The 25,258-nt window shown below is 39.5% G+C and overlaps 1 pseudogene; it reads right to left on the bottom strand.

The window, feature by feature from the left end:
* Window positions 1-5,524: 5,524 nt before the first annotated feature.
* LOC129518837 (60S ribosomal protein L6-like) lies at window positions 5,525-6,394 on the bottom strand (annotated as a pseudogene).
* Between the last annotated feature and the right edge of the window lie 18,864 nt (window positions 6,395-25,258).

Below are 25,258 nucleotides of genomic sequence, written 5' to 3'. Positions count from 1 at the left end.
TTGTGCTCTCTCTCTCTGTCAAATAAATAAATAAATAAATAAATAAATAAATAAATAAATAAATAAAATCTTTTAAAAACAGAGATAAGTAATGTGCCTGATAAAGAATTTAAAGTAGTTCTGTAATTCTGGAATTTAGAAAAGGGTGGAAGACATCAGTGAGACCTTTGACAAAGAGATAAAAAATTACATATAAAAGATTAAGAACTCAATAAATGAAATTAAAAATAAAATGAATGGAATAGATAGTAAACTGCAGGAGGAAGAGGAACATATCAGTGGCCTGAGGAATAGAGTAATAGAAAGCAATCAAGCTTAACAGGTGAGAGACAAACAAATATTACATAATGAGAATAGATTTAGAGAAATCATTGACACCATTAAGCACAATAATATTCACATTTTATAGATCCAAGAAGGAATAGACAGGAAATGGGAGAGAGAAAATGTATTTGAAAAAAGAATAGCTGAAAATGTCCTGTATTTGAGGAAGGAAACAGAGAACCAGATTCAGGAGGCATAGAGTTTCCTCCAATAACCCAACCCAAGGATGTCCATACTAAGACACATAGTAATTAAAATGTTAAAATAAAGTGAAAAAGAATTTTAAAGTTTGCAATGCAAAAGAATGCAGTTGAATACAAATGAAACCCCTTATGGCTATTAGCTGATTTTTTGGGGATAAATTTTGCAGGCCAGAAGAAAGTGGCATTATATAGGCAAAGTGCTGAAAGAGAAAAATATATGGCCAAGGATATCCTATCCATCAAGGCTATCATTCAGAATGGAAAGAGAGATAGTTTCAAGACAAACAGAAGTTAAGAGAATTCATGACCACTAAACCACTCATATAAGAAATGTTAAGGGGAGCCTTGTGAGTGTAAAACAAAGATCATAACTAAGAGTAAGTGTTGTTCCAACCAGTACCCTTATATTATGAGTCTTCCTTGCTATCTCCAAAGCTGTAAAAGATGCCGTGGACCAAAGTCTGAGATCCTGCTTCTGGTGGCTGGCATTCTTATTGTCTTTGTCTTCCTCCATACAGTAGAAATTTTCACTTGAGATTGGTAGTCAGATCTTCCTCTTGACATAAACCACTAAGTTACTGGAAATTTGTTATAGCAGCAACAGGAAACAGATACTATAACAATAATAATACTGATAGTAATTAACATTTATTGAATGATTGTTATGAGCCAAAAACCATTTAAGATTAAATGAAGAATGGGGTGTCTGAGTGGTTCAATTGGTTAAGCATCTGCCTTTGTCTCAGGCAATGATCTCAGGGTCCTGGGACCAAGCCTTTAGCAGAGTCCCTGCAGGGAGTCTGCTGCTCCCTCTTCCTCTGCCCCTCTCCCCGGTCATGCTCTCTTCTCTCTCTCTCTCTCTCTCTCTCTCTCTCTCTCTCTCTCTCTCTTTCTCTCTCAAATAAACAAAATATTTGAAAAAAAAAAGATTAAATGAGGAATAATAAATAATGATGACATTGATAAAAATCATAACACTTAATTTTCATTGAGTCCTTGATATATGCCAATCATTATTCTAAGATTTACACGTGGTTTATTTCACATGGGTAGTTCAGTGGATGAGCATCTGCCTTCAGCTTCTTATTATAAGCCAGTGAAATTGTTGTTGTCACCATTTTGTACACAAGGAAAATGAATCAAAATTTCAAAATTTGCTCGATTACCAGCTATTAAGATACAGAGATGAAATTAGATCCAAAATAGTCTTACTGTAGAACTTATATTTTTAACCTAAGTATTTTTTAATTTTTAATAAGTTGGGTTTCTCATTTATTACAAGGTGCAAGGTTTGTTTTTTTTTTTTTTTTGTTTGTTTGTTTTGTTTGTTTGTTTGGTTGGTTTTTTTTTCAGACAGGGAATCTCTTTCTACTCCAGGCAAATTGCCCAAGGTGGAGGAAGGGGAGAGAAGAGAAGGAAGGAGTGAAGGTCAGAGCAGGAAGCATGTGGTATCTATACCTAATAGTAACTCATGTGATCTTTTAAATTCTTATCCCAATGGCTAGTGTGGTATCAGTCACACAATGAATACTCCATCAGAAAAAAATATTATTATTAACATCTTTTTTATATTTTTTATATTATTAACATCAATACAGTATATACTACATGATAGTTACTATGCTAAATTCTTGACATGTATCAAATCAATTCACACCTCTTATAATCCTTGTTTTATCTATGAAGGATGGAGCCACAGAGCAATAAAGTGACTTGTCCACATTTACATCTAAAAGCCAAAGCTGGCATTCAAATCCAGACCAGTGGAAACTCAAGTCTGTGCTCAAGGGGCAGCCCAGGTGGCTCAGTGGTTTAACATCACCTTCAGCCCAGGGCATGATCTTGGGGACCCAGGATCGAGTCCCATGTCGGGCTCCCTGCTTGGGACTTGCTTCTCTCTCTGCCTCTCTCTCTCTCTGTGTGTGTGTGTCTTGTGAATAAATAAATAAATAAGATCTTTTAAAAAAAAGTCTGTGCTCAAGAACTCCTGATTGGTTGATGGTTACTCTATCACTTGAATTTAAGCATAGTGAAGGTGGAATGGCAGTGCACACAAAGAGCCTTGTAATGCTGGGTTGGAAATCTGTTGTGGTCATTTTGTTGCTGCTACTGCCATCCTGCATGACCCAAGAGCAATTGTTTAACCATTCTGCTTAGAGGTTAGCCAATTCTATAATGCAAACAGTTCTTTATGTCCTCCTTGTGCTAGGGTTATAGGGAGAACAGGAAAATAATTTAGGAGGATAAATGCCATGATATTGAAAAGAAAGATACTAGATAGATAATTCAAGGAAAGGCTAAACTTATAGGGTTTTGTGGCTTTTTAAAAAAGATTTATTTATTTATTTATTTATTTATTTATTTATTTATTTATGAAAGAGAGAGAAAGTGTGCATGTGTGGGGGTGGAGGGGCAGAAGGAGAGGGAGAAAGAGATAATTTTAAGCAGGTTCCACATTTAGTGTGGAGCCTGACATAGGGCTCGATCTCATGATCCTGAGATCATGACCTGAGCCAAAACTAAGTCTGATGTTTAACCAACTGACCACTCAGGCACTCCAGGGTTTTAGTTTATCGTGTAATTTATTTGTATCCAGAGTGATCCTTTCCAAACACATTCTCATTAAGAAACAGGTTTTCCTGCTTAAAATGGTTCTATTTTAGTGGAAGACACTGTCATGTCTTGAATAATGCAAAATAATAATTTCTGTTATCAAAAAGGAGCTGGTAGACAAATGCAGGGCCTATTTTTATTTTTTTCACTCTCAGCTGCCAAAATTTGTTTTTAACTAATCAAGATGTATTCCTAAATTTCACTGATTTATCAGCTTTTGTGAACAAAAACACAATGCTTATAATATCTCATCAAGTTAATATCAACTTCTGGAAATCAGCCTTGGGGCCCAAGCAAAGATATCCCTCAAAAACACTCTGCAGTGATAAGTGTCTTTGGAAGATGCTGATGTGTATTTCGGGAAATAGGAATCCTATATTGGGCCTGTTAAAGACTCACAAGATATCCTTAGGTAAATCTTATCTCTTTTGTTCCTCCCCCTTAATTTACCTGTGCAATGGATGTAATGAAAACTTCCATTGGGTACCATCTGAACTTCTGTAAGGCCAATGGGGCAATCATCAAAGAAACATTGCTGATTAAGTCACTCACTAAATAAATATTTATTAAGGAACTACTTTGTGTCTGGTACTGCTCTTGGTGTTGGAGCTATAGCAGTGAATAAGTCAGACAAAACTTCTGATCTCATAAGTACTATAAAGAAAAATAATATATTAAGAAGATGGTAGGGCACCTGGGTGGTTCAGTGGATGAGCATCTGCCTTCAGCTCAGGTCATGATCCCAGGGTCCTGGGATTGAGTTCTGCAGCAGGCTCTCTGCAGGGAGCCTGCTTTTCCCTCTGCCTATGTCTCTCCTCCTCTCTGTGTTTCTCATGCATAAATAAATAAAATATTTTTTTAAAAAGAAGATGAAGTATGGTCGGAGAAGGCTTAATGTTTTATATAGGATGGCTGGGGAAAGCCTGTTTGAGGAGAACATATTTAAGCAGACAGATGAATAAAGTGAGGAAGTGATATCTGGGAGAAAATTATGCCATGCAGAGACAATGGTACTTAAAAGACCCTGCAGTGGTGCCATATACAAGATGTTCAACAAACAGCCAAAGAGGACAGAGTGATTGGTATAGAGTGAGTAAGGTCAGGGAAAAGGTAAGATGTCAGGCGAGAGAGGTTTCCAGGGACCAGACCGTGCAGATACCTACAGGTCATGGTAAAGGGTTCAGATTTAATTCTTTTTTTTTAATGTTGATAGTGGCTTTATTAATCACCTCCAGTAATTGTGAACAACCCAAATGTCTTTCAATGTGTGAATTTTAGAATAGTGATACAAGGACTTAATGGACCAACAACTGACAAGAACCGTGAATTTGAGCACATCCAGTAATATTATGCTCAGTAGCATACTGTCTAGAACGTTCAGAAAAAGCAAAAACACAGAACAGAAATCTAATCAGGAATTGCCAGGAGTGGGAGCTGATTTTATAAGCCTGAAGAAACTTTTAAGGTGGGGATAACGTTTAACTAAACCACACAGATGTCACAGAACTACACTCTAATTATGAATCTCACCTAATGTGAATTGTCAATAAAAGCAGCTTCAAAAAGTCCACAGGGGCCATCTTTCAAATTTGCAGATTTTTTTTTCAAATTTTCAAATTTGATAACCCAATGTTTAAGGGAGCTTATAGAGAAACGGACACTCTTGTACAAGAGCATAAACTGGCTCAAACCCCACAGAAGGCAGTTTGGCACAATCTACTAAAATTAAATTGCAGAAACTTACTCAGCCAAAAATAATTCTTACCTGATACTCATCTGTGTGCAAACTTGAGCTTATTTACTACTTTGTATATACTTACAAATGATGTAAACCCAAATACCATATAACAGCACACTAGCCTTTACATCAATGAAGATGGACTTCATGGAAGGACCAGAACACATTGTTATCTGTGTAACAGTATATACAGTATACAAGGTTTTCGGCTTAAAAAATGGTGAATCATTATACTCATTTGCCGTGTACACTTCAAAAAAACTAGATACACAAGACTAACGGCAATGATTATGGGGGAAGGACTTAGAGTTGAGCCAATGGGGGAGAAATGGAAGTCTGTGGCCTAAAGAGCAAGGCAGTTTCCTGTCCTCATAGTCCAGTATTATCTGGTTCAATGATGACCTGGAAAAAAATGCAGGTGGGTGCTGGGTGACAAGCCAGACACTAAGGGAGCTAAATGCTAGTCCAGAGCCGACAAAGAGAAGGTTCCACTACAGCTGGTACCACCCATTCAGCTCCCACTCCTCTTAGCAGAGGCTAAGATCCCACAAGCTGGCCAAGTCAAACCACACTTCCAGGCAGGTAAAAATTTAAAAAGACACAATAGAAATGGATCAGTTGTTTAATTAGCTTCTTTGTAAGAAATTTAGAACACCAATTTGTGAGGGTAAACTCCATTTGTGAGAGAAAACAGAGTGGAGGTAGCCCTGAAGCTGAGGAACAACTCTGATTTTTGGCAGAATTTGCGAGTCCACAGCTTTCTGATCAACCTTGCGCTGCTCTGTAATCTCGTATTTCTCCTTCTCTGTGTCAAAAATCTCTCCTTCCTCGTGTCTGGGTTTATGCAGCTTTTTCTTCTTGAAATAAGCATCAGTGAGATGTTTGGGGATTTTCACACTGCTTATATCAATTTTTGTGGAAGTGGCAATGACAAATTTCTGGTGTGTTCTACGCAGAGGAACTCACTCGGTTGAGGGCCAGAGGTCCAGTCACAAGTAGCAAGCCACTGCTCAGTTGCTTCAGGAGAACTACCCTCTTGCCTCTGTGGCGCCCAGTGAGGATAATCAAAATGGTCCCAGGAGTGATGGTAGCTCGCAACTTTTTCACATGCTGACTGAAAGGTTTTTTGTCATGGCTCAACAGCTTGCGAGGCACATCTTCAGTAGGATAATACCTAGGCATTTTGTGAAATTTAACCACTCGGGTACCACCATTCTTGTCACCACCAACTGGTTTTGTAACGGTAGCAAGAACCTTCTCCATCTTTTTTCTTTTCAATCCTGGATTTAGCTGCCGAATACTTCCTCTTGTACATGGCTTTTATGGAATACATAGCCGATCAGGAATATCTGCCAATTCCTCTGACTGGGACAGGGTTTCGGCTGCAGTGGGGCTTCCCCTTCTTTGGCGTTTTATCCTTTAGATTACCCTTCTTTGCCTTGCCACCAGCATTAACCTTCTTGGCTTCAGGTTTCTTCTCCTTAGTATCCGGCTTCTCGGCTTTTTCGCCCGCCATCTTGAAAGATGGAAAAATAAGATTTAATTCTGAGGGAGATGGGAACCACTAGAGATTTATCAACAAAGGAGTGATATGATCTATAATTTTAAAAGACCACTCTAGTGGTCATATGGGGAATAGACTTAGGGTAATAAGAGTGGAAGGACAGAAATGAATTATGGGTCAATTTCTATAGTCTAGGAAATGATGATTTGGTCTTATGGTGGTAGAAGTGGAATTGGAGAAAAGTGTCATGATCCAGAATATATTCTGAAGAAATAGTTGACAGGATTTGCTGATGTATTGGATGTAGTGTATAAGAGGGATATTACAATTTCTGGTCTGCAGTTGTATGAATTATGTTGCTAAATGAAGAAATGTCAACCTTACTAGAAGTCAAATGAATAGAAATTAAATAAGTATTTTGGACTATCAAATTAGCCAAGAAAAATTTAACCATTATAACCAAATGAGTGTTCTGTTCTCATGGGGACTATGGTCCTTAGGCCTCTGGTATGAAGGATATTTGTGACTGTGCCCATAAGTTGACCACCTGCCTTCTGGTGTGTACACTGCCAGTGTGGATTGAGAGGTCCCCGAGCCTAGGGTCTAGTCTAGGCTTTCTTAATGAGCCAATGAACTAGTCTCTGTCTCTGACCTTTAGTCTCTCCATATGATAAGTAAGAAGCTTAGGGTAAGTGACTTAGCAGCCCTGACATTCTGTGATACTTTCCAATTAAAATATGCTTAGAAAATTTAAGAAGCATTCTACAGCATAGAACCAATTCCTCTAAGATATGATGATACTAGCAAATGCCAGGAATAATACATTTGCTGCCTACTGAACATAAAAATCCAGAAGCTTCCATTTTCTCTTGGGAAATGCAAATATTAAGGTCTTAATGGAAAACACAATGGCTTTGGAATTGGGACAGACATGGAATCTAATCTTGTCTGCCATGCCACTTCATTTCTCTGAAACTGTTTATTCATTTGTAAAATGGAAGTGATACTAATCTCAACATTGCAAGACTCTAATGTATGTAAACCACAGAACACATTGCCTGACCCATAGTGGATCAAAATGGTATTTTCTTTTCTTCCCCTGTCTTCCTTCTCTCTACTATATTCATCCTCTTCCTAGCACCCAATATAATGCCTAGTGCATGTTAGAGATAGCTGAGGTGGTAGACTAGTAAAAATACATACTACTACCAAAGTTAATATCAGACACTTCTGGAGACTTTGTAAAAACTGATCTCACTTTCCCACCTTCTCCACTGATAGAAATCACGTAAGTCTGGACATTAGACCAAACAATAAGAAAGCAAAAACTTGAGAAAATAGAGTACTGGTCTAGGAACCACTTGTATCCCTTCAGATTTATAATATTTGTTTCATCTCCTTAGTGGGAAGATATTTAAATTCAACTAATCAAGTTTAATAGCATAAGGGTAACCTCAAAAAACATTCCAATCTTGCTGGTTCACATTGCCAGTTTTTCAGTCTGGCTGAGAGAAAGGTACTGTGAGCCCTTCAATTCTAGTCACTGGCTAGAATTGCATTTTTATGAGTTTTTTTATCATTATAGTCTCGGATTGGAATAGGACTGAAGACAGATGTGTACATTATCAGAACTAGAAGGTATTACAGAGATTTGTTGGATCAACACTTAAAATTCTCCTTGCGCATCTCAATGAAACAAACAAGGAAGCTGACAAAGATAATTGTCCAAAGTTACTTCATAGGAATAGAACTGAGATTAGAACACAGCTCACTCAGATTCTCAGTCCAGGGTGGTTTCAACTTCCCTTCTTCCGAGGTCATCTAAGCTATCTCTCAGTGAGAAATAAGTGTATGGATATTTCCAGAGCCAGAGACATGAATTATTAACTGTTACTGGCCTCTTTGGATGTCATTTCAGCACATTTTCAGCTAATAGTGACCAACAACTCAGTAGCATTTCTTAAAATATTCTACAAAAGAACTCATAAAGCTAAAGTCAAGCTCCTCCAATTAAAAAAAAATGCTCCTTTGAAGGGCAAGAAAATCAGCACTAAAAAATCGACTTACTCAAGATCATATTGCTATTCAGCAAAGCTAAAAATTGAGCCAAAGTCATCTAATTCCAAATTCAGTGTTATTTCTACCCCACTGGGCTACAAATCAACATTATTTGATAAATTTTTACTGATAATCAAGTATTTTTTAAAGAATATATGCTCATGTGTATGCATGGGTACACACACCATACCTGTGTCTGCTCTTTGAATATGGAAAACAATACAATGGGTTTGACTTGTATTTCCCTGATGGCAAGTGATGCGGAGCATTTTCTCAAGTGCTAGTGGCCATGTCTATGTTTTTCTCTGTGAAATTTCTGTTCATGTCTGTTGCCCATTTCATGATTGGATTATTTGTTTCTTTCCTGTTGAGTTTAATAAATTCTTTATAGATCTTGGATACTAGCCCTTTATCTGATATGTCATTTGTAAATATGTTCTCCCATTCTGTAGGTTATCATTTAGTTTTGTTGACTGTTTCTTTTGCTGTGCAGAAGATTTTTATCTTGATTAAGTCTTTTGGGTTTTCTATGTACAGTACCATGTCATCTGGAAAGAGGGGATTTTGACACCTTCTTGGCCAATCTGAATGCCTTTTTATTTCTTTTTGTTGTCAATTGCTGAAGCTAGGACTTCTAGTACTATGTTGAATAGCAGTGGTGAGAGTGGACATCCCTGTCGTGTTCCTGATCTTAGGGGAAAGGCTCCCAGTGTTTCCACATTGAGAATGATATTGGCTGTGGGCTTTTCGTTGATGGCTTTTTGCTGAGGAGTGTTCCCTCTATCCCTACACTCTGAAGAGTTTTGATCAGGAATGGATGCTGTATTTTGTCAAATGCTTTCTTTGCATCGATTGAGAGGATCATATGGTTCTTGTTTTTCTCTTGTTGGTATGATCTATCACGTTGATTTTTGTTATGAGTGTTGAACCAGCCTTGTATCCTGGGGATAAATCCCACTTGGTCATGGTGAATCATCTTTTTAATGTACTGTTGGATCCTATTGGCTAGTATCTTGTTGAGAATTTTTGCATTTGTGTTTATCAGGGAGATTGGTGTATAATTCTCCTTTTTTGGTGGCGTTTTTGTCTGGTTTTGGAATTAAGGGGATGCTGGCTTCATAAAACAAGTTTGGAAGTATCAAGTCCTTTTTATCTTTCGAAACAGCTTTAGTATAATAGGTATTGTTTCTTCTTTAAAAGTTTGATAGAAATCCCCTGGAAGCCATCTGGCCCTGGACTTTTGTGCCTTGGGAAGTTTTTGGTGACTGCTTCAATTTCCTCCCTGATTAATGGCCTATTTAGGTTTTTTCTCCCCATATAAGTTAGGGATCTCTTGTCTCTTGCTTCTTTAAGGATTTTCTCTTTATCATTGGAATTTGCAATTTTACTATTAAATGTCAAGGTGTTGAAGGGTTTTTGTTGATTTTTTTTGGGGGGGGTCGCTCTATCTCCTGGGTCTGAATGCCTGTTTCCCTCCCCAAATTAGGGAAGTTCTTAGCTGTGATTTGTTCAAATATGCTTTCTGGTCCTCTGTTCCTTTCAGCACCATCTGGAACCCAAATTAAACATAGATATTTCCTTCTGAGACTGTCGTTTATTTCCCTTAACCGTTCCTCATGGTCTTTTAATTATTTTTCTCCTTTTTCCTCAGCTTCCTTCCTTGCCATCAATTTGTCTTCTACGTCACTCACTCTTTCTTCTACCTCATGAACCCTCATCGTTAGGACCTCCAGTTTTGTTGCATTTCCTTTAAATGATTTTTAATTTTGGCCTGATTAGGTCTAAATTCTGCAATCATGAAGTCTCTTGAATCCTTTATGATTTTTTCCAGAGCACCAGTAGCTTTATAATTTTGCTTCTGAATTGGTTTTCTGGCATCGAATTGTAATAGAAATTCTGTAACTCTGTAGCAGAGAGTACTGTTTCTGATTCTTTTGTGGTGAGTTCTTCTTTCTAGTCATTTTGCTTAGTGCAGAGTGGCTCTATGAGCGGGCTGAGTCAATAATATCAACCATGAGCTAAGTAAATTTCACCCTTGATGATTCTGAGTGGTTCTAGAGGGTGATCCTCTTGTTTCTGAGTATATTAAGTTCTGTATGTTAGAAGATGCTCAGTCCCAAATTTATATAAACCAGAAATACTTGTAGAAGGCCCTAACCTTGACCATCAAAACAGAAATGAGATAAAAGAGGTGGGCAGAATGGGAATGAGGAATCTCAGAGAATGAACCAGCATGGAACCCAGAATGGCTCTGAGTTTATGCTGGTCATGTTTTAGAATGTATTAACTTCTGCCATTGTAGAACAAAATGAGGCAGAAAACACAAAACAAAAAATCGTATCTTGTATATCTCACAAAATTGAGTATGTTGAAGGGAATCTAGAAGTGGAAAATATATCTAGGACCTGTAATGGTAGAAATATGAAATTAAAAATGGAAGAATCTTAAAAATGAAGAGGTAGTAAAATATTGTAGCTAAGTTGGGAAAGGAGAAAAATACTGGAAATTTACAGTCTGATATAAAAATGAGTTGTTCTTGAAAAATGAAGAAAAAATATATATAGAAAAAAATAGGAGGGGTACCCTCTGTTTCTATATACTGTAAATCCCTCGACTTCCCGTGGAGCTTTCCAGGGCTGCTTGGTCAAGAACCTGCTCTTTCCCTGTCTTCCAGCTGGTCTTCTGGGGGAGGGGCCTGCTGTGCTGATTCTCAGGTGTGTGCACCTGGGGGAACTGCCAGGCCCCCTGCCAGGTGCTGGGCTCAGTGGGAAACATTTACCCGGTGAGGCCTCTGTTCCCTGGTGGCCACACCCATCCCAGGCACAGGGTGATACAAGGAGGAACAACACCACTGGTGGTGGCCAGGTATCCAGCTCTGGAGTCAGCTCCCTGCGGTAACTACTGCAGACTCCCAGTCTGCACTGGCCTAGATGCTCCTTGGGTGGCACAGGGACGCTGACCTGCACTGCTTGGGGGGCGCCCGGTGGCAGGAGAGTCCTCACTGTCCTGTGCCCTCCCCACCTCTGCCTGTCCAGGGGGGAGTACAAGATCGCTGGCTTTGTCCACCCAGTGCCCTGGGATCCAGGGCCTGTGCTGCTGGAATCACGCTCCTGGGGCGTTGGCTCCTGAAGGCAGCAGTGCGCAGACCCCTCCATCTGGAGCCACTGCCTTACCGACAGGCTTCTCCCTGATGCCCCGCCGGGTGCACACTCCAGCCCTTTACCAAGATTGGCCCACAGTTTGTGGGGCGCTTTACCCGGTGCGTACTTCCTCTATTTAGTAACTCTGGGAAACTGGAGCCTCCAATGCCCTTCCTGCTCCATTTCCCTGCTAAGCATCTTTCTGTCCGGGAAGAATCTGGTGCGGATTTTTTAAAGTTCCTGCTTCTCCAGGGCTGGGGTTTCTTATCCTGAGGCTCCCTCCACCCGGCTTTAGCTGACTCCTCATGGGGCCCCTCCCCCACTTGATTCTTTTTTTATCCCCCCCCCTTTCCTACCTTGTTAGAAATGAAAACCCTTCTCTCTGTAGTACTCTGGCTGTTCTCTCTTTAAATCTCAGGTCAGGGATCCCTGGGTGGCTCAGCGGTTTGGCGCCTGCCTTTGGCCAAGGGCGAGATCCTGGAGTTCTGGGATCGAGTCCCATGTCGGACTCCCGGCATGGATCCTGCTTCTCGCTCTGCCTGTGTCTCTGCCTTTCTCTCTCTGTCTATCATGAATGAATTAATAAATAAATAAATCTTTAAAAAAAATCTCAGGTCAAATTTGGAGGTTTTCAGGATGGTTTGAAAGTAATCTAGGTAAGTTGGTGGGGCCAGGTGAGTTGGGGATCCCTAATCCTCTGCCATCTTCTCCAACCTCTCTTATTATGTTCTTTATTTTCTCCCTCTCCTTTGAGGACTCCTGCTACCAAGAGTGAGTCTAGAGCAAGCTAGGTCTTGCATGCTCATTGCATATTATCAGTTTTGGAAGGCTCTTAAAGATCATGGAGTCTAATCTCCTTTGTGCAGCCAGGGAGAAACTGAAGCCAAGGAAAGGAGAAAAGATCTTAATCTGTCTGGGGATAAGAACTCAAATTTCCAGGATGCTCTCTCAATGATAGCATTGTAGCCAATAAGTTAGCATGATCAATGTGGTCATTCTGATAATATGGAAATGATCATCATGAGTTGATAATATTTTAACACCTTTGTGTAATTCTTAGAAACTCCCAGGGAGACTCTTTGATGTAACCTTCTAAATTGTGAACTATGAGCAATTCAGTGGGAATTTCATGTGGAATAGGGTTGTCTTTTATGGGGTCTGTCTTAGGGAGGCAGTTGTGGCAGAGTGGGAAATGCTTGTGCCTCAGAGTCAGACAGACTTGGGCTGGAATTCCAGCACAGCACTTACTGCTGTATAGAGATAGAAAGCATTAAATATGCTTGAGCTTTTTTGTGAAATAAAAGTTATAAAGAACATAAGCCACTTAGGAACATCATGAGGATTTAATGAGGCAAACTATGAAAGTGAGAAAGCACATGAGAGGTAATGTGTAAAGTTCAAAATGAAAAAGAACTAAATAGGACTCAGGTTCTATCTCTTTATTTTGTCCTGAATTGAGTAATTGGGTGGTATGTATGTCTGTGTTTGTGTGAGAGTGTGTATGCTGGAGTGAGGGAGGGAGGGAAGGAAAGATTGAGATTGTTTGAAATTATTTCTGGCAATGCAAGTGTTTGGAAACTAATCACACTGGCAAACACAAGTCTACTCATAAATCAGTGATCATAGAATATTTTAAAAAACAACTTTATTGAGGTATATATTACATATTATAAAATTCATTCACTTTGAGTGTACATTTCAATGATTTTCATTAACTTTACTGAGTGTTGCAGCCATCATCATCATAACTCAATTTTCATCCTGAAATAAGGACATTTTCATCCTCAAATAAGAATCATCATGCCTATTTACATTGAATATCTTTTTCTCTCCCCCAGCCCCAAGTAACCACTAGTGTACCTTCTGTCTCAATTAGCTTGCCTTTATGGACATTGTATAGAAATTGAATTATACAATATGTGGTCTGCTGTTTCTGGTTTTTTTACTTAACATTCTTTGAGGTTCATCTATGACACTGTGTGTCAGTCCAATCATTTTTTATGACTGAATAGTATTCATATATAACAATTTGTTTATCCATACACCAGTTGATAGACATTTGGGTTGTTTCTACTTTATGGGTGTTATAAATAATGCTTCTATAAACACACTTCTTATTTCCCTGCTGTATTCACCAAGCAAAGATACACCAGCCAAAGGAAGCATCTTGGTTCTTTGAAAGTAGAATAAAAAATGTATTTGGAAGTATTTCTGTTTACTGGCTAATAAGAAATATTTCCAGAGGATCAAAAATAAAACACAACTCTGCTGTCTACCAGTAGCCACATATATATGGTTCAAGATCTAACAAAATTTCTGTAAATGACCAATTTATGAAGGAAAGGTAATCAAAATTTACCTACATTCAATGTAAAACACCAAAAATCTTGATAGTGAGGTAGGCAGGGAATTAGGGGCATGAGAGATTATCTTCCCAGTATAGTAGGACTATCTGTTGAGGACAGTACTGCAGCATTGACACTCTTACCTAGCCTGTGTCTGAGAACTTTGGAAAAGAAAGTTGCTCTCCCAGATTCTTTGCTGTCAAAATTAAAATCCAGGTATACAGAGAGGAAAATAGCCAAAAAGCAAACTCATTCCTGGCAAACACCTCTCTTCCCTTACAAATAAAAACAACTTATTTTGTTAGTTCAAATATGGACAACTATTATGTATGCTCAGGGACATGTTGAAAATGTTTTTATCAAGTGCCTTTTATGCTTCCACTGACTGAGAACTCTCCAGTAAAACAAAAATACGCAAAAACAAGGTGCTCAAAGAAAGATGTCCACACTTTAAAAGCAATGTAAAGGAAATCTTTAAAGGCACTCTCCAAAAGCAAACAATTGAGTGTAATATTTGCCATGGCCAAATAACAATTACAAAGAAGAAAAATATATTTCACCTCACCTACATAAGATCCTTTAAAAAGCAAAGTAAAATTTCATTTCCCTATTTCAATGTCCAACTCCAATTTTTGAACTTTAGAAAGGAAGTTAGAACCAAGGTTATTCTGGGTATGGCTTGGGATGGTCACGTAATGTTCATACCATGAGGACTTTGCTCTTGACTGGCACGCCTATGCACTGAGATTGCCCTAGAAACGAAGGCTAGTATTTGCATTGCCACAGAAAAATTCAGTGCCAAGAAGCTATTCTGGACTAGGTATTCCAGCCAGGAAGTTTGTTTTCTTGGGTGGGGCTCACACTGAACTTTGCAGTTACTGAGTTTATGCTGTTTTTCTATTGCAATGTTGCCCCCAGTTCCTCTATGGTAACTGTAACACCCTAAATCAGTTGTTAAGGGGAAGCCTTGAGACAGTGAAGAAAGCTTTGCTCTGGGAATTAGAAGACTTCAGCCAGATTGACCTCTGGCCTAACAAGCCATATATCTAATCTGAGCTGGTTTCCTCTTCCTTAAAAAGGGATAAAAATAACACCCAATTCAGGGTCTTAGGAGGATGAAATGGGTGTAAATGAGCTTCATAAATTATAAAGTCAAGATCAGGTGCAGTGAAGAGGGGACTATGTCATTTTTATCATTGTATTATTGTTATTATTACTCTGTTACAATCACTATCTTTCCCATAGAGCAGCAGTGTTGGAACCACTTCCAGGTGCATGGTGACCTTTGAACACCTCAGGGAGACCTGCTGAAGCTGAATCATCATCTGTTTGGGTGCTAGTTCTTACCCTACCAGAAGGTGTAGACATGACTAATTAAAGCCAGTGAGAAGAATAAACCATCCCAGAAATAAAAGAACAGAGATGTGCAAAAGCTTCTTATCTTGATGAAGTCCCAATAGTTCATTTTTGCTTTTCTTTCTTTTGCCTTCGTGGATGTATCTTGCAAGAAGTTACTGAGGCCGAGTTCAAAAAGGGTGTTGCCTGTGTTCTCTAGGATTTTGATGGAATCTTGTCTCACATTTAGATCTTTCATCCATTTTGAGTTTATCTTTGTGTATGGGGCAAGAGAGTGGTCTAGTTTCATTCTTCTGCATGTGGATGTCCAATTTTCCCAGCACCATTTATTGAAGAGACAGTCTTTCTTCCAGTGGGTAGTCTTTCCTCCTTTATCGAAAATTAGTTGACCATAAAGTTGAGGGTCCACTTCTGGGTTCTCTATTCTGTTCCATTGATCTATGTGTCTGTTTTTGTGCCAGTACCACACTGTCTTGACCACAGCTTTGTAGTACAACCTGAAATCTGGCATTGTGATGCCCCCAGAGATGGTTTTCTTTTTTAAAATTCCCCTGGCTATTTGGGGTCTTTTCTGATTCCACACAAATCTTAAAATACTTTGTTCTAACTCTCTGAAGAAAGTCCATGGTATTTTGATAGGGATTGCATTAAACGTGTAAATTGCCCTGGGTAACATTGACATTTTCACAATACTAATTCTGCCAATCCATGAGCGAGGAATATTTTTCCATCTCTTTGTGTCTTCTTCAATTTCTTTCAGAAGTGTTCTATAGTTTTTAGGGTATAGATCCTTTACCTCTTTGGTTAGGTTTATTCCTAGGTATCTTATGCTTTTGGGTGCAGTTGTCAATGGGATTGACTCCTTAATTTCTCTTTCTTCAGTCTCATTGTTAGTGTATAGGAATGCCACTGACTTCAACAAAACTAAAAGACAACCTACAGAATGGGAGAAGATATTTGCAAATGATGTATCAGATAAAGGCTACTTTCCAAGATCTATAAAGAACTTATTAAACTCAACACCAAGGAAACAAACAATCCAATCATGAATTGGGCAAAAGACATGAACAGAAATCTCACAGAGGAAGACATAGACATGGCCAACAAGCACATGAGAAAATGCTCCGCATCACTTGCCATCAGGGAAATACAAATCAAAACCACAATAGTGAAGGGGAATATAAGGGAAGGGAGAAGAAATGTGTGGGAGATATCAGAAAGGGACACAGAACATAAAGACTTCTAACTCTGGGAAATGAACTAGGGGTGGTGGAAGGGGAGGAGGGCGGGGGGTGGGGGTGAATGGGTGACGGGCACGGAGGGGGACACTTGACGGGATGAGCACTGGGTGTTATTCTGTATGTTGGTAAATTGAACACCAATAAAAATTAATTTATAAAAAAAAAAGAAATCAGAGATGGAGGCAAACCACAAGAGACTCTTAACTCTGGGAAACAGAGGGTCACTGGAGGGGAGGGGGGAGGAGGGATGGGGTAACTGGGTGATGGGCATGAAGGAGGGCATGTGATGGGATGAGCACTGGGTGTTATTTGCAACTGATGAATCACTGAACTCTACTTCTGAAACTGAATAATATGTTAAATGCTAACTACATTGAATTTAAATAAAATTTTTTTTAAAAAGAAAAAAAAAACCACAATGAGATACCACCTCACACCAGTGAGAATGGGGAAAATTAATAAGGCAGGAAACCACAAATGTTGGAGAGGATGCGGAGAAAAGGGAACCCTCTTACACTGTTGGTGGGAATGTGAACTGGTGCAGCCACTCTGGAAAACTGTGTGGAGGTTTCTTAAAGCGTTAAAAATAGACCTGCCCTACGACCCAGCAATTGCACTGTTGGGGATTTACCCCAAAGACACAGATGCAATGAAACTCCAGGACACCTGCACCCCAATATTTATAGCAGCAATGTCCACAATAGCCAAACAGTGGAAGGAGCCTTGGTGTCCATCGAAAGATGAATGGATAAAGAAGATGTGTTTATGTATACAATGGAATATTACTCAGTCATTAGAAACGACAAATACCCACCATTTGCTTCAATGTGGATGGAACTGGAGGGTATTATGCTGAGTGAAGTAAGTCAATCGGAGAAAGGCAAACATTATATGTTCTCATTCATTTGGGGAATATAAATAATAGTGAAAGGGAATATAAGGGAAGGGAGAAGAAATGTGTGGGAAATATCAGAAAGGGAGACAGAACATAAAGACTCCTAACTCTGGGAAACGAACTAGGGATGGCGTAAAGGGAGGAGGGCGGGGGGTGGGGGTGAGTGGGTGACGGGCACTGAGGGGGGCATTTGACGGGATGAGCACTGGGTGTTATTCTGTATGTTGGTAAATTGAACACCAATAAAAATTAATTTATTATAAAAAAAAGAAATGTGAGAACTAGTCCATAAAATTAAGCCTGTCTTTTACAGGATATGAGTTATTGATATCATTTTTTGTCTTTTTTAAGGATGCCCAATAAAAAGAAGAGACATATAAGACTTGGCAGGGTAGTGGGGGAACGGCAAGATAACAACAAGCCCATGATCTCATATGTAAACACACATTCTATAAGACAATTTTCAGAATTCTACAATCTTAGAGTTAGAAGGAAGTTTAAAATTCTTCTTAGCTACAACTGCCTGTTGCTCAGTAAAGAAATACCATCTAGCTGTACTTGACTTATTTTTTTTTAAGAAATAGGTATCTCAGTATTCACATGGTAGCATATTCCACTATTATTTTTTTTTCCTTTTTGGCAACTGGTTAAAACTTCAAACCACTAGATAATTCAAAACATAACATGGAGCCCCAAAAGGATTTTTAAGGTAACCTAACCCCATTACTTGATTATCTAGATAGAGAGACTGAGTCCCAGAGAAGGGATATAATTTTCCCAAAGTCACATAGTTGGCTAGTGGCAGAGATAGGACTAGACTCCAAGTATCCAAATTCAGGGCCCAGTGGCTTGTCTATTTCTCATACTTAAAGAAGGAGTGGGCCCAGGTTTAAGACTAACTACTCAAATAATTAGATTGTAGCTTTTATTTCTTCCCCCCACTCCCATTTACTAATATTGGCTCATTTTACCCTCAACAGAAAAAATTCCAAAATACCTTCCTGAGTCAGGAAGGTGTGGCCCTTTTGGCTTACTTATTCACCTTACTCACCGTGGTGACTAACAATCTCCTGTAAGTGAAGACATCTTAGTCTTTGATTCCACCATATATGTTACATGATAATTCCTTTATTTTTGAGAATGTTATGATATCTTTTGGGATATTTAAGTGGTATCATAACTATAGTCACCTTGGGAAGGATAGAATGGATTTCTGGTCACTCAAAAACCACTTAAGTGTCTTCTGTGCTAGGGATTCTGTTAGGTCATTGTGTCAAGAGGATAAACCAGAGGTGAATAAAACATCTTTTCTACCTTTAAGAAATCATAATCTTGTGAGGAACACAGAAAACATGTATATTTAACTCTAATCTAAGACAAACTATAGCCATCCTCCTATTCCCATGAACACAGAATAATACCTTCCAGTCCTTAAAATGGTGAGGCTGACTCACATCCCTCCTGTTATGCACTCAGTAGTAAAATTGATAGGTAGAGCTAGTATCCAGAATAGAAGCAGAGAAGAATAGCTTCTGCCTCAATCTCCAGCTTCAGCTCTGAGGAACAGCTCCAAAAAACACCTCACTCTCTGCAGAAGGCATTCAAGTAGAGCAGATCAAGAAGACATCTAAAGGAAAGTTTTATCTAGCTTGTGGTCCCAGGTAGATGCATTGCTTACCCACTGGCACTAGGGGCTTTTTCTCCTAAAAAGCTTCTCTAAATGAGGTCTTTTAAAGAAAGAATAACTAATTGTTCAGCCTATATTTTAAACAGACACAACTGTGTAAAATGAAAAAAAAAAGAATGACACTAACATTGGAGTAAGAAAAATTTAACTTCGAATTGTGGCTCAGACTCTCACTAACTAAACAATCTCTAGACAGTTTTATTTTCTTTGGGCCTATTTGGCCACCTGTACAGTTAAAACAAGAACATCTATACCTTTCCTAGTTGGGGTGAGGAGTCAGTGACATGATGGATTCAAAAGCATCTGGCACATAGTGGGAACTTAAGAATTAATAAATTATAAAGGAACTTGTCACAGCAACCCATCCTGCTCCTTATGTAGTGTTTCTCATCACTTTGGAGGAACCACCATTGTCCCAAATTATATAGCTAAAAATGTCACAATCTTATTTAACTTGACAACATGCCATGTGAGAAATGGTAGACAAAACGGGCTGTTTTACCTGAGATCAGAAGATGCAGGAGGATCTGGTCTCCAGCCTTCTGATCTATAAAGAACTATCATGAAAGAGAATAAACAGACTGCTTTGAGTGGCCCCAGGGAGAATGACTAGGACCTCAGAGTGGAAACCATAGGGAGAATGAGTTCAATTTAACAAAAGGAAGAACTTTTGTAGAGTCAAGGCTTTCCATGAAGGGAATGGACTCTCTCAGAGATCATTAAGTGCATTCCCTCTGGAAGTGTTCAAGCGGAGACTAACAAGGATGTTTTAAGGTGACGTCAATTGCAATGAAAGAAAATTATGATTCATGAAAGCCTACAGTATGTCAGACATTGTGCTAGTACTTTATCGGGATTATCTTCTTTCATCCTCCCAATAAAACTAGTATGTAAGTACTATTCTCCCTGTTTTTCAGAGTAGAAAACTGAGGCTCAGAGAAATTCAATATTTTTCACTGGAATTATAGCTGGTATTATAAGTGGGTGGAAAGAACAACTCTTTCTTGTTGGCACTAAATGCTGTAGTATCTTACTTGTGTGTGTGTGTATATATATATATATATATATATATATATATATATATATATATATAGTTAAGCCTCTGTGTTCAGCTCAGGTTATGATCCAGGGAACCTGAAATGGAGCCCCACATGGGGCTCCCCATTCAGCAGGGAGCCTACTCCCTCTCCCTTTGCCTGCCACTCCCCATGTTTGTGCTCTCTCTCTGTCAAATAAATCAATAAAATCATTTTTAAAGCATAAAAAGAAATTATGCTCCCCATATATTTCTAAATGCTCTATAGAAATAAAATCCTGACTAAGAATGATGGATAAATAATATGTTTAAGATCACAGACAGCAAACAAGTAGCAGACTCGGGATTTGAATAGAGCTATTTAACTCAGAAAGTGGATATACTTTCTATTGTACTATTCAGAGAAGTAGACAGAACTGAGATTGGAATGTACAACCTTTTAAATTTTAAGCCAGTCACAAAAGATTCTGATTCTTTTCATCCCTCCTTTCTAAATCCCATATAATTTACCAACTTTTAATTCTGTAGATTCAACTCTGTGATGTCTTATTAAATTTATTCACTCCTTTCTATTCCCAAAGCCACTACCTCAGGTCCAGGGACTCATCCCCTCTCTGTATCTGGTTTATCCACCTCTTGTGCTTTCCTATTGCAATCCAGCTGACTCATATTTACCAGATTATTCTTCCCAAAATATAAATTTGACTTTTTTCTTTAGTTCTGAAATCTTCAATGGCTTTCCAATGTTTGTACAAACAAAAACTCTAGCAACTAAGTTTTCTTTCTTTTTTTTTTGCAACTAAGTTTTCAAGTTTGCCACCAATCTACCACAGCAAACTTAATTTCACTTTTCCCTAATTGTACTCTAAAATCCAGTTCAGCCTGTGTTCTTTTCACATACCCTGATCTTTGCTGCCTCCAAACAGTTGTTCCTGTTTTTTTTTTTCTGCATTGATTGCCTTCTCTCCTTTCTCCACCTGTTGAAATCCTATCTGTGCTTCATGATCCATCTTTAACAATAATAATAATAGTCAAAATTTATTGAGTGCTTATTTTGGTGCAGTCACTGTACTAAGTTTGTACAAATATTTTACCTGGATTATCTAATTTAATCTTCACAAAAACTTGAGGAAGTAAGCACTATTATTGTCTATTTTAGCCTGGATCAAATCAGAGATCTGAAAGGAGGGAAGTAATTCTACTTGTCCAATGCCACACAAGTTAATAAGTGGTGGGGATTGGATTTGGACTCAAGTAGTCTGTCTCTGGAGCCCTAAAAAGTGTGACAATGTCAAAAATGTCTTTATGAGGGGATCCTTGTGTGACTCAGCGGTTTAGCGCCTGCCTTCGGCCCAGGGTGTGGTCCTGGAGTCCTGGGATCGAGTCCCACATCCGGCTCCCTGCATGGAGCCTGCTTCTCCCTCTGCCTGTGTCTCTGCCTCTCTCTCTCTCTGTGTCTCTTTCATGAATAAATAAAGAAAATTTTAAAAAATGTCTTTATGATTATCCTTGACCCAACTTGAAGTGATCCTTATTTGACAATCTCAAAGCATTTTGAGTAAACCTTTAAAAGACTATCTTGTGTCATATTTATTTGTTCTTATACCCATAATGAAACCATCAGGTCCCAGTGCACCTTAAGCATCTCCTTATCTCACACAGTGGTGACAAAGAGTAGGTACTCAGTGAGCCTGTTACTTAGAATTGAAGGTATATTGGGGTAAAGGAGGGGAGAGGAGAGTTATATAGAGGAAGATGTTCCACTGTCTCTTGTCTTAGCCACCGTACATGACACAACACTGGCCAACACTGCTAATACCAGTCCAAACCGGACTTTGTAGTCTCTGCTGTCCCAGGGTTCTGGTGGGTCTCTTTTTATCCCCCAGTTCTCATAGCTGTGTTAGCCTCTGCCAGTGTTTGAGGTAAAGCAGGATCAAAATATCACTGTTCTGGGCTTGGCTTCCTGGAGCGAGGGATCAAGTGAAAACCCAGTCAGTGGGTGAGGGGGCAGGCTTAAAGCCTCCAAATAGAACCTGAGTGTTCTTTACACAAGCCCTGACTTGCCCAGGGATCACGTGGGTGGACTGGCAGCTCAACTTCCCTCGGGATGCTTCACGTGTCTGATCCAACCCCCCACACCTCCCCTAAGCTCCCAGCCTCCTTCTTTTCCTTAGCTCTAAATTCCAAGTGCTCAGGGTGTTTGGAAACGTCCAGGCATGTTCCCAGAGGCCACACAAGTCCTACACAGGTTCGCACTGGCCCTCCAAAGTCATTGGGGTATTAACCCAGGTCTTGGCACCTTAGCATTCTCCGGATACAGATGGATGAACAGACCCACCACCAGAATGCCTTCACAGACATTCCGCTTTTGTAGCTCCTTAGTAGGGTCACCCTAATCTGATCCTGAACCTCCACCTTTAGGTCCCATAGGTCTGGGCAGCCTTGCCATGCCAGGGAGTGTTCCTGCACTTACCCTGTAAATACATGGATGGATGAATCTTGCTTCAGCAACAAAATTCCTGGACAAACATGCCTCAGCACAGGCCACACATACCCCCAAGCCCCCACCCCTCAGCCCCCAGCCTACATACCACACTCACAGTAGATGAAATCCGTTGCAATCACTCAGGCTAATTTCACATCCCTGTGTGGAAATAACAGCCTAAACCCATTCTCTTTTTCTTTTATAATAAGCCTACTTCTCCGCCCCCATTAGGCTCCCAAAGCAGCAACTAGACTACTGGAGTGTCTAGGCATGTCTATGCAAAGAAATCCCACCCCTGAGAGGGACACAGTGCTGCTGGGAGGCAGAGAAGGGGAGGTAAACAGAGACCAAGCCACTCCTATGGAAGGAATCAAAAAGCTTCAGGGACTGTGGGCATACTGGGAGTTAGATTTTTGCCTGGTTTGTAGGAACAGACAGAGGGTCAAGTAGTCAGAGGCACTATGCAGACTTCTCTTGTAACTCTTGCACAGTAGGATGCAGCTAAGCTCCTCAAAGTTCTGTACATGAATGTTAGCAGGGCTGGAATTTTTCAGAAAATTATGTTGGAAAGGTAACAATTTTCAGACACATGGAAAAGCCCCTTCCCAGCTCCTGACCTCCTTTTTTTCCTCCTTTGTTCAGAAAAGTAGATAGGATTTGGAGAGGAAGAGAGGAGACATAAAACAGGGGAAAGACCACTCAAAATCAAGGAGAATTTGATTGTGGAATCACCTTCTCTGGACCCCAGAGTCTTTATACAAAAAAGGAGTTATACTAAATACACTTTAAGGGTTTTTTTTTTCCAGCAATGAGTCTCTGGGGGTTTAGAAGTTTATAATAACAGAGGCAGCAGTGGATAAGTACTGGAATGTTACTAATCCCTGACCTTGAAGAACTTCCAGAGGAATAGGGGAGATAAGAAAGACTGGACATAGTCAGAGAACTGCATACAACACTGAATGAGTGGCCCTACTATGAGGTACAGGCTAGAAGGGCAGCAAGGGAGCAGAGAAAATGGAAAAACATAAGAGAGAAAATATGGCCAGGGAAGGGAAATGCTCTTCAATAGAGTGAGGGGGCCTAAAAAAAATGCAGAGGATCAAGTTGCATTATGGGTAAAGAGAAAGAAAGCTTAAGCCAAGGCATGGGAGAGGGTCCAAGCAATGTGCCATAATCTGACTCTGAGGGGCCTCACCTGGTGTGGGCAGAAGCAGTATGCTAGTTTAGGGTAAGGTCTCAGTATGTAGGCTGCAATCAATGCCTTTGGGAAAAAAAAGAGGCTGAATAGGCTCTGAGGTGACTTTGAACTGGTCTTGAGTGAACTCCAAACATGGCCCCTGATTAAAGCTAGGACCAGAATGGGGCCTCTTAGACTGCTACTGTGGGCTAAGGCCTAGAAAGAGGGTAAACTGAGTTAGAATCCTAGATCTGACACTCCTAGCTGTGTGACTTTAGGTAAATTCCTTAACTGCTCCATGGTTCAGTAACCTCATCTGTAAAATGGGAACAATTGTAATCCCTTCTTCAAAGGGTTGTTTTGAAGATTGAATGAAGTAATACATGTAATAGTACCTGGAGCATGGAAAATGTTTTTTTTTAATATTTTTTTAATTTTTATTTATTTATGATAGGCACACAGTGAGAGAGAGAGAGGCAGAGACACAGGCAGAGGGAGAAGCAGGCTCCATGCACCAGGAGCCCGACGTGGGATTCGATCCCGGGTCTCCAGGATTGCGCCCTGGGCCAAAGGCAGGCACCAAACCACTGCGCCACCCAGGGATCCCTGGAAAATGTTATATAAGTATATGTTATCATTATTTCCTTGGGTCTACAGTCATTACCCAATAGATAAAATGCAAGTTTAGGAAGGCATCGTGAAGGAATAAAAACTCTAGAATCCACAGATCTCTATTCCGACTCTGGTTCTAATACGTAATAGCTGTTGGCTATTTAGCAGAGAACTTATCCTCTCTAAGCCTCAGTTGTCCCATCTGCAGATAGAGATTTATAATTTTTTGAATTTGTGAATTTAAAGTGAGCTAAAGTTCATAAAGCAAGGAGAATACAATAGGTGCTCAAAGGATATTCTAGATCCTAGAGTTTAAAAAAAATGGGTTTGGCTGCAGGGTAGGAAATAAATTGGTGGAGTAAAGGCTGGTGATAGATACTAATTAGGAGATTATGAAGAGGTTGGTCTATGGTGATGATAAAAAGGGAATGGAAGCAGGAGAATTTGCAAAGGTAAAGTTAAAATCTGTGGTGTCAAGGGAGGATCTTAGTTATTATGGCAGAGTGTCACATCTTGATATAAGCTTCACTTGGCCCGTCTTGCCCCTGTCCCCGGCACCCTGTTTATTTCCTTATTGGCACTAACTTAAACCCGTAATCATTTAATTAATTTTCTTACTTGCTTAATGTCTGTCCTTTCCCTCCAACTGGCCATCATCATGAGGGAACAATAATTCTTGGAAACAATTTATTATTTGCCAGGCACTCTTCTCAATATTTTGCATATATCAACTCATTTAATACTTGTAACTACTCTAGTACTAGTCACAATGTAGAGATGAGAAAACTGACGCATAGACTGACTTGTACAATGTCAAACAGCTAGGAAATGGCAAGGCTGTGAA

This window comes from Nyctereutes procyonoides, unplaced genomic scaffold (assembly GCF_905146905.1).
Source record: "Nyctereutes procyonoides isolate TBG_1078 unplaced genomic scaffold, NYPRO_anot_genome, whole genome shotgun sequence".
In the NCBI taxonomy this organism is placed as follows: domain Eukaryota; kingdom Metazoa; phylum Chordata; class Mammalia; order Carnivora; family Canidae; genus Nyctereutes; species Nyctereutes procyonoides.
This window is presented reverse-complemented; position numbering and strand designations above follow the sequence as displayed.